Raw genomic sequence first — 9843 nt, forward strand, 5'->3', positions numbered from 1 at the left:
CTAACGTGTCATCACGTGGTATATGTCTCGACCAAGCGGCAAACTCTGGGGAAGAGCCGGGAAGCCAATACGGAAGTGCCACACACTGCAGTTCATATATTGGCCGATAGGCGATGGCTGCAGAAAGGAGCAATTTCCATAGACCCCCATGTTAAAATGCCCAACTTTACAGCGGAAAAAAACATGTTTTTCTCCCTGGCTCCATACATTTTATTATCGATACAGTTAGATTCCACCTTCATGATTATGGATCTGTGAGTGAATTGTTTTCTAACGCGACCCTTTTATTTATATTAGGTCTTAAAGTTTTTGCATTAATTAGGGCGTGGTCACGTTGATGGACACGTACATGCCTCACTGTCAGCTAACAGCAACTTGTCCACTCTGCTAGGCTACAACGTTAGTTAGTCATAGTACTGTACTTGACCCTTTAGCTTTAGCCGTGTTCGTGGGTGATATACCAGACAATTAAGATGTCGTGCTGTGCGCTTGAATGTACTAACAGAACTTCCAAGAAGTCTACTCTCAGCTTTTTTCGGTGAGTAAAATGATAATATTATACATGTTAACCCCGTTAGCAGGTGTTTGTGTGCTTGTTAGCTTAGCTTGTTATGTAGCTTATTAGCCAGCTAAGGATGTAACCCTTTATACGTGTATATATATATATACAGTTTAGTTTATGATTCAGCCTTGGGTAAGACTTTTATAGTCTATGGCTATGACGCCCATAATGCTAAACGGGAGCAAATGTTAAAAGGGGACCCAATTATCCCAGTGGTGGGATAACCGAAGCTAACCGGAGCCGTAGCTAGCCCTTTGCGGCTCCGTTAGCTTCGGCCAGCGGCGGAGCCCGGCGTTATAACTGGAGATCAAGGAATGCAGCGAAACGCGGACTTGGTTCGCCTGCAGCCCGCTATAGTATTAGCTAAAGAAATGATGTTGAACAAGTCTTATTAAGCTGAACATCGCCACAATTGTTCTGCTATGTATCGGTACTTATTTTATTTTATTAACGTGTGAATGACAAGCATTAAGAATAACAACAAATAGCTATTTATCTTGCATATTGTCTCGTTTGATTATGAATGTAACGTTTATATAGTGGAACTACACTGTTTTATCAAAACCAAAGTGCCACGCAGTAACTTGGTAGGCCCATGCATGTATTTCAGCAGGAAATGTGCAACCTAGATTACATTTACCAACACAGACTATATAGAAATATTTGTAAAAGTTGTTCATGCGTTATTAAGTGAATATGGCATTAACCCTCCTGTTGTCGTTGGGTCGGTTTTCATGTATTTTTGAATAAAGGTTTCCTTTAGGTGATCCAGACAGGCTGGACCAGTGGGTGCTGAACATCCGGAGGAATACATGGACCCCCAACGTTTCTTCTCGCCTGTGCAGTGAACACTTTGAGAGTCATCCCTTCAGCACGGACTCATGGGTACAGATCCTTTTAAAAAAAAAGTTCCATTTGTGAGTGTAAATTGTTGTTACTAATTAAATACATGTTATACATCATACAATGCTAAATAATTGTTATGGCACAGCTTGCACATCAGTGATAAGTAATGTTCTTTTGATTAAAGGCCAAATTAAGATTTAGCCAGTTAAGTAAAGAAACATAGAAATCGATTTTTTTGCAAACCATCACATTTCTCTTCAATTTATGCAAAGACTCTTTATCATAGATAGAGAATTGCCATTTCCCCCACATACTCTATGTTAAAAACAGATGAATTATATTACCTTTTTTTACATTATTTTAATAGCAACATTCATTCATCTGTTGTCATCTTATAACTTATTTATCTTAACAGCTATCACTGTAAAAAAAAAAATGATTTAAGTTAATTTTACTATACAATATTTATCTCTACATTCTGTTCTTGCATATGTCTTATTATATTTACGTGTATATAGATTTCTGCCTGCACTAATTTATTATTCTTAATTTAATTTAGAATTTATTTGATTGTTTTATGTCTTATATAACTGTTGCATTGTTGGAGGAGCTCGGGACAGATGATTTGCATTGCCATTCCTACAATGTAGCCTATGTGCATATGACATAAATCCTTTGAATCTGAATCTTGGAAACACGTAATTGTTGAATGGATTAACTGCATAGTTAACATGTTGGCCCTCTATTGTCTTTTATAATGCACTCTTACATTTAAAACAACATTATTCAAAAGAAAGTTGAATATCTACAGACCTCAAAAAGTTATTTTATGTGATTTTGTTTATTATTTTTATTAGGGAAGGAGAAAAACACTGCAGTGCCCACCATTTTCTATTTCACCAATGGCAAAGAACAACAGCCTGGAAGGAAAAGCAGGGTGAGTAGCAATGAGGAGGTAAGTGACACTCCTAGTTCGCCTGTTAACAGCAAGGAGAAGGAGGTTGCAGATGTCGACCATGGTAGTGGTGAAAACAGTCTTGCTGCTGATCAGAGCAATATCATTATGATACAAGGCACACCTGAAGAAGCCTTTGTTGTTCCACATGTGGAGCGTAATGACATTTCAACAGTCAATGCTTGTGAGGAGGATGTTGGTTTGGGTAGCAGCAGCCAACAAACAAAACAAATTGGAAAACAGGCAGACTCCGCCTCTGTTCACTCTTACACTTGGGCTTTAAACTAAGACGGGTCATACTGAATAGTTTGTGCACACATTTCTAACATGTGATCTTTCTTTCATGTAGGACGCTTGAGGGAAGTTGCAACGCCTCGGCCAATGTGATGTCTTCTCCACGTGAAAGAGATTGAAGGCATCATTTATAACTTGAGACAATTTTCCAAAAGTTATGACTTGTATTGGCTTAGATAGTAATGGATTACATCTAACACGAATCAAGATCGTATAGAAAAAAATGAAAGTGTAATCCTTAGATACATAGGAAGAGATGTAATCGGATTAGTTTTACTTTTTTTAATAATAGGGAAACTCAGGATTACAATCTTATTCAAAACCTAAAAAGAGCATATATATGTAAAATTATCAAATTGTATCTCTTCTCTGGAAGCGGTACTGTTCTGTAGGCTAATACTAATTGTGAATCTATACACCTACTGCCTGAATCTGCTTTATGGTATTATATTATACATTTTAAGTAAAAAAAATCATATTAATATTTCTTCTCTCCTGTGTTTATTTGCATTGCATTTGATATTGAGGTAATCCAAAACAAAAATAAAGTTATCACGTTACATTACTTTTATATCTTGATACTCACATGAAGTTACTGGTTGTGTTTTTGGCAAGTAGCCCTCCCAACCCTGTACATAAGTTATATCATTTGAATTACTGATACAGTTGTTGCACATCTTTAATTTATTTTCTCGTGTACTTAAGTCATAAAATGATTCGAAACCTTTACTTTTCATAAAATGCAAGATGTAACTTTCAATGTGGCTTTATCACATTTTCAATGTAAATAGATCTGATTAAATAAAGAGTAAAAGCACAATCTTAAATGTTGACAGTTATCATTTGCCTATGCTTATTGTTAATGTAGTGGTGTTATAAACAAAATGTTGTCCTAAAGGAAATTAAGATGTTTTTTATTTGTTGACAAAAGATTTAAAGTTGATGCTCACAACATGTGGGAACATTTATGGAGAAAAATGTTTCTATTGTAAAACAAATATTTATCTGCATACTGAACAAAACTCTCTAAAAGGTATTATCTTCTGTGACGTTACGACCCTGTAGGGATTGTGGGTATTTCACTTCATAATTACATTCTATGGTATGCTTATGACATTGATGCCAAAATACATGGGATTAGGGGAGACCTTCCTCTTTGCCCTTATTTGGAGCAGGCGGGAGAAGGCGGGAGTTAGACTCTGACGTCGCTGTCGAGCCGTTAGTGGCCGACTCCGCCTACTAAGGGCTTCTCGGCAACTCTGCAGAATCCTATGGGTGACGTCACGGACCCTACGTCCATTTATATATACAGTCTATGGTCTCGACTGACAGGGGTGCAGTTCTGACGGAGAGCACCAGAACGCCACTCCTGCACTTCAGAAATTGCAGTACCGATAAGTCCATACACATGCCGCAGTTTCTGCGTGTCTGTGTCTTTAGTTGAAAGCCCGGTGGCGATCTGCTCATCTGTCATACTGATCAGACAGTCAATAACTGTGTTGTTATCATTAGCATCTGGTTAGCTAGCTATGCTAACAAATATAAGAAGCTTTGTCTACAACCAGTGAGGTAAAGGCACATCTTTATATGACCATTATAGTTCTAAAAAAAATAAGAGAATAAAGTAAACAGGTATAAAATACTATAGGACAGTTATTAATAAAGAAGAATACAGTTTCAAAGGGGAGTGATAATTTGTCAAATATCCATAAATTAAAAGAAAATCTGTTTACAGTTGTGTTTGGGTGTTGAGAGATGTGTCCATAGATCTCCTAATGTTGCTCTCATAGTGCAACACATCTTGCCAGGGGAGCATGCCCCCCGGACCCCCCTAGAGGAGGTTAGGTCCCCCCCACTTAAATCATGTTCACATGGATAGGAAACTAAATACATTTGCACACATCTTGTGTCCATATCTTTCTGTTTTGGTGGTCACGCCACACCCTGCACGTGCATGCATACGCGAGTCATGGTGAGATATCTGGATTAAGAGGTTGCTTTTTCTTTGCACAGAATGAAATGAATGGGCTGTGATTTTAGTTTTTTTAAGCAGAGGTCAATAACTTGTACGGCCCTCTGAGGATATTGTAAACATTGAAATGGCCCATTAACATCGTACAGGAGACAAATAATAGCTCGCAGCAACTTATTGAAAAAATAACTATGAACTATAAATTAGTTCATTTTTGAAACCATGAACTTTAGTTCAACATTTTGAATTATGAACTATGAACTGAACTAGTTCATTTTAAAATGTGTGAACTGTGAACTGAACTAGTTCATGTAGAAAGTGAACTTTCCCAACACTGACGGTATTTACATGTACACAGAGCGGATCAAAGCAGAGACATCAACACAGTTTTTTAGGAAAAACACTGCGGTCCCACAGACAATATTGGCCCTTTCTCATTTCATCAAATCCCCCTCCTCGACTCCTCGACTCCTAGGTCCTCCGGTAGTGACCCGGAAATGAATTTTAGCGCGCCATGTTGAAGGACATCTCATTTCTCTAAATGCACTTCGAGGACCAAGGACCGAGCATCGAGGAGGCTCTCTGGAGGAGCTATAACCGAGGATACACTGATGGGTCCTCCACGGCTCCTTCATGGATGCATTTCCGGCAACAGAGATGTTTCAAAGAGTCGTGACGCACGGCCGGACTTATCTCAGCCAATGACAGCTCTGCATGCATCCCCTGGATATTATTTTATTAACTGCTTTCATCGCGACGCGATGTTTACAGTGAGAACAGCTGTGAGGTCCGTGCAGAAAGCAGAGCAGTGTGTATAATATATATCACTCAGTATAACAGGCCTACATTACTCTCTGTATTTGCTGTAGTTTAGTAGATATCTACAAACAAAGAGTCGATATTTTTCTAAAACTATTTAGTGCTTCACAATAAAATACACAACGGCTGTAGCCTGTTTTAGGAGCTGTAGGTGCGTGTGTGGTGTAGGTGTGTGTGGTACAGTGTGTGCATAGATGCAGCGGACAGACAGGTCTCAGTTGGTAGGGGCCCTTTCTCATTTCATCAAATCCCCCTCCTCGACTCCTCGACTCCTCGGTCCTCCGGTAGTGACCCGGAAATGAATTTCAGCGCGCCATGTTGAAGGACATCTCATTTCTCTAAATGCACTTCGAGGACCGAGGATCGAGCGTCGAGGAGGCTCTCTGGAGGAGCTATAACCAAGGATACACTGATGGGTCCTCCACGGTCCTCCACGGCTGCTTCGTGGATGCATTTCCGGCAACAGAGATGTTTCAAAGACTCGTGACGCACGGCCGGACTTATCTCAGCCAATGACAGCTCTGCATGCATCCCCTGGATATTATTTTATTAACTGCTTTCATCGCGACGCGATGTTTACAGTGAGAACAGATGTGAGGTCCGTGCAGAAAGCAGAGCAGTGTGTATAATATATATCACTCAGTAGAACAGGCCTACTCTTTTTGCTTTAGTTTAGTAGATATCTATAAACAAAGAGTCGATATTTTTCTAAAACCATTTAGTGCTTCACAATAAAATACACCACGGCTGTAGCCTGTTTTAGGAGCTGTATGTGCGTGTGTGCGGTGTAGGTGTGTGTGGTACAGTGTGTGCATCGATACAGCAGACAGACAGGTGTCAGTTGGTTTGGTGTCCTCTGCTTACTTTTAATACTTGTAAATACAACTTTTGGCCCGTGATTTATTTCCCTCATTGTAGCGACCAGAGGGGAGAGGGGGGGGGGGGGGGGGGGGGGGGATATATCCAGTCTCTGATAGTGTTACGTTATTATGAGTGCTCTGTTTGATTCTGAAATGGTATATATATAAATATTAGGGCTGTCAAACGATTACAATTTTTAATCAGATTAATCACAGCTTAAAAATTAATTAATCATGATTAATCACCATTCGAACTATGTCCAAAATATGCCATTTATTTATGTATATTGTTGTGGGAATGGAAAGATAAATGAAAGAAGGCGGATATATCAATTTAACATACAGTATGTATGTTTATTATAACATTTTTCTGCATGTCAAAATGAAAGACAACCCACACACCTATCAATCATCAAACCGTGGGGTCTTAATTCATTACGTGTTGATTTCTATCAACGGGGGAGTACTTCAGGAAAGTCGACAGAGGGGGGGGGGGCGCTAGTGGAGTACTTCGTGACCACAGTGTGAACGTTGTGATCAGCTGTTTTAGCGCAGTTCTCCAGTGAAGGGGGGGGGGGGGGGGTCTCCCTCCGCAGCCGGTTGGCGTAGTTTTGGCACAGTTCCGTTGTACAGACCGACGTTAACAGCAGCCCTGTCTGTACACACGGAGACCGACTCTGTCGTCCGGTGATCTAACCGCCTTCTGGAAAAGCTTCACAAGTACGTCGGTACGCAAATGCGCTTTGTGATACAAGTGACGGTACGCATTTCAGATGACGCACATAACCTGCGTACCAGTTAGTGCACCCCTGTACCAGAGCCATATTATTACTATTATATGGCTCTGCCATATTATTACTATTATATGGCTCTGCCCAGAGCTATTTAATAGAAGAGTTACGACATCTCCGTTCACTCCAATGGACCACTTTTTTACAGCAATGGCGGATCGTGGAGCCTCGCAATCGTTCCCCGGAAGTTAGCGCCAAGGCTGGCAGAGCTGTGGAGTTGCTGCATAATAGACCGTTCGTGACGGACTTTTAAAGGTAAGAAGAAGTTTAAAGATGTATATTGCGGATATTATCAGTACATCTGATTCAAATGAACATGTGTATTAAAGGATGTCAGTGGATTATCCCTAAATTAGTAGATTTAGGGAACGTTTACAGATAACAGATTAAGCTAGCATACCGAAGCAAGTTAGCAACACACGTTGAACAGCCTTTTAATTGTAAATTCCGTTCTCTCTATGTCATTTCGTCCAACATGTTGAATTAGAGAAGAGGGGCTTCTAAACGGGATTGTATGCGGGGGTGGAGGGAGTTAAATATTAGATAAATATAACTTTGGTGCGTGTAAGAGTGAGTGTTTTTAGCAGAGCCATATTGTGTCCTTGTGATTCTGTTGATTATTACCTGTCTGTATAATGTTGCAGCCCAGCTGATTCTGGATTGATGGCAAAGGGAGAGGGACTTAAGTGAGAGTGAAAACACAAGGTACGTTTAATACTACTGTTTTATATAAGTAAACACGTTATCTCCCCAAGGCAATAGGTGTGCTATATAGGTGTGTATAACCCTTTCTCCTGTCTGTTACTCCCTCTCTCAGCACAAGAACCAGAGGGGGGTTCAATGGAGCCTGAATACCTGCACTGAGACCCTCACTCTGCACCCTGAGTCTCAACTCTCAGTGTTTTTCAAGCCTTTCCCTGTTTTTTTGTATTAAACAAAACATTAAGCTTTCCCAATGGTGTGGTTTTCGTTTTGTGAAAAAGTGCAAATGCAGTGTTTGTATATAAATCACATATTTTGTTGCTGTTGGTCGTGAAATTGCTCCTGCTGACTTGAGCCAGCCATTTTTTCCTCCGCTCTGTGTCAGTGGGGAAGCCGTACATTCGTACTCCTTTCTCTGAGCGATTTGAGCATCCCCAGGCAGCACATCAAACCATGGTGGCTACTAGGAGGCAGCACAGCAAACCAGGACAACACGGAGGAAAAGGCACCGACAAACTGCATGATATGCTCTTCTATGTTTATTGAATTCCATGTATTTGCAATGGATGTTCCTAAAGCAACACATTTAACAACATCATCATCATCATCATCATCATCATCATCATCATCATCATCATATCCTGTCGGTCTCCTGTCCTTTCTGAAAGCCATAAAGACGACATTAGTCATTTAGATAACTTGTGTCCTCAATTACCAGGGGATTACTGAAACTACCATGAATTTAAGAAAATGGTAGAAATGGATCCAATCTGAATTTTAAAGCATTACTTTAGATCCCCCCCCTCTAAATGTATCAATAAACATTAGAAAGTGATCCTCCTGACTACCATACAAGTTTAAGAAGATACTATTGGTTTGAAAGAATTCAAAGCTATAAATAAACAGCAACAGGCTCTTTAACCAAGGCACTGTTAGTAACATGTAAACTAGTTGTTCACACTAATCCTAATATTATCACTTAATATTAGCAAATTCGATTTTATTTTTGAAAACATATTGATGTAAATACATACACATATCGATTTGTTGTATAAATATTGCAAATCAAAACCTTTATTCACTAATAATTACCAAAAATCGTAGTTCTATCTCCTGTTATCAATGCATTCACATTGCCCGCCATGAACTTCCGGGGAACGATCCCTCGTCTACATGAACCACGTGACGATAACCGTTTTTGGACTTCCGGTGTCGTAACTCTTCTATTAAATGGCTCTGGCTCTGCCCTGAACTACAGCAAAAGTATTCTGCGTCGGGACTTCCTGCAACAACACCACGCCGTTATCAAAGATGTTCTATTGAGAAGACGATCACTACGTGACAAAAGTTTTCAAAACCGTGGCTACTGAAATCAGTCTTACTAACTGCTGTCTGTGCAATTTACTCCGCGCGAGTTGGCAGACTTTATTTTGCTTACTTTAACATCATTTTTCATGGTGGGGCTAAGCCATTTCTTGGTATGGGTGTAGCCTACCCCAGCCATACCCTGGCGCTGCCACTGGTGGCACGTATGGGGCGGGCCATTCTGCACATGCGTTAAATGCGTTAAATATTTTAACGCAATTAATTCAAAAAATTAATTACCGCCGTTAACGCGATTAATTACCGCCGTTAACGCGATAATTTGGATTATATATTTGGATATATATATATATATATATATATATGTGTGTGTGCGTGCCCGCATCTGTAGCCTGTTATTGTCTCATTATACCACACTGTGAATGAATCAAAGTAAATATATAAGTCATCATGAACACATCTGTCCATCAGACAGAGGGCTGCTGTGCCTTCTGTCATCATTAATGGACGTCTCTTTAAAATGACCGCTCAGAGGAGAGGAGTTCTCATTTCTCTAACCGCCTGCTGCTTCCCCTCATCTCTCCTCGGTTCCCCTCCTCTGTTACGGTTATCTGAGAGAACCCAAACGCAGGACACGGCAGTGTGTTATAAAGGTTTTATTTGGAGGAGATAATCCGGCTGGAGAGTATCCACTGGAGCGTAATCCATTGAAGAGTATC

The 9843-nt window shown here is 40.1% G+C and overlaps 2 long non-coding RNA genes across 3 annotated transcripts; both read left to right on the forward strand.

The window, feature by feature from the left end:
• Positions 1-395: 395 nt before the first annotated feature.
• Positions 396-3783, forward strand: LOC139435211 (uncharacterized). 2 transcript variants are annotated; one of them, XR_011644493.1, is made up of 4 exons: positions 396-538; positions 1326-1447; positions 2266-2345; positions 2713-3783. It is a non-coding gene; the product is annotated as an uncharacterized lncRNA (long non-coding RNA). The 2 variants fall into 2 exon arrangements; XR_011644492.1 differs by lacking the exon at positions 396-538 and having other exon boundaries at positions 1000-1447.
• Positions 3784-7270: 3487 nt separating this feature from the next.
• LOC139435246 (uncharacterized) lies at positions 7271-8050 on the forward strand. Its single transcript, XR_011644535.1, has 3 exons — positions 7271-7354; positions 7744-7804; positions 7917-8050. It is a non-coding gene; the product is annotated as an uncharacterized lncRNA (long non-coding RNA).
• The last annotated feature ends 1793 nt before the right edge of the window (positions 8051-9843 follow it).

The sequence above is a fragment of the Pseudochaenichthys georgianus genome, chromosome 15, assembly GCF_902827115.2.
Source record: "Pseudochaenichthys georgianus chromosome 15, fPseGeo1.2, whole genome shotgun sequence".
NCBI classification, from domain to species: domain Eukaryota; kingdom Metazoa; phylum Chordata; class Actinopteri; order Perciformes; family Channichthyidae; genus Pseudochaenichthys; species Pseudochaenichthys georgianus.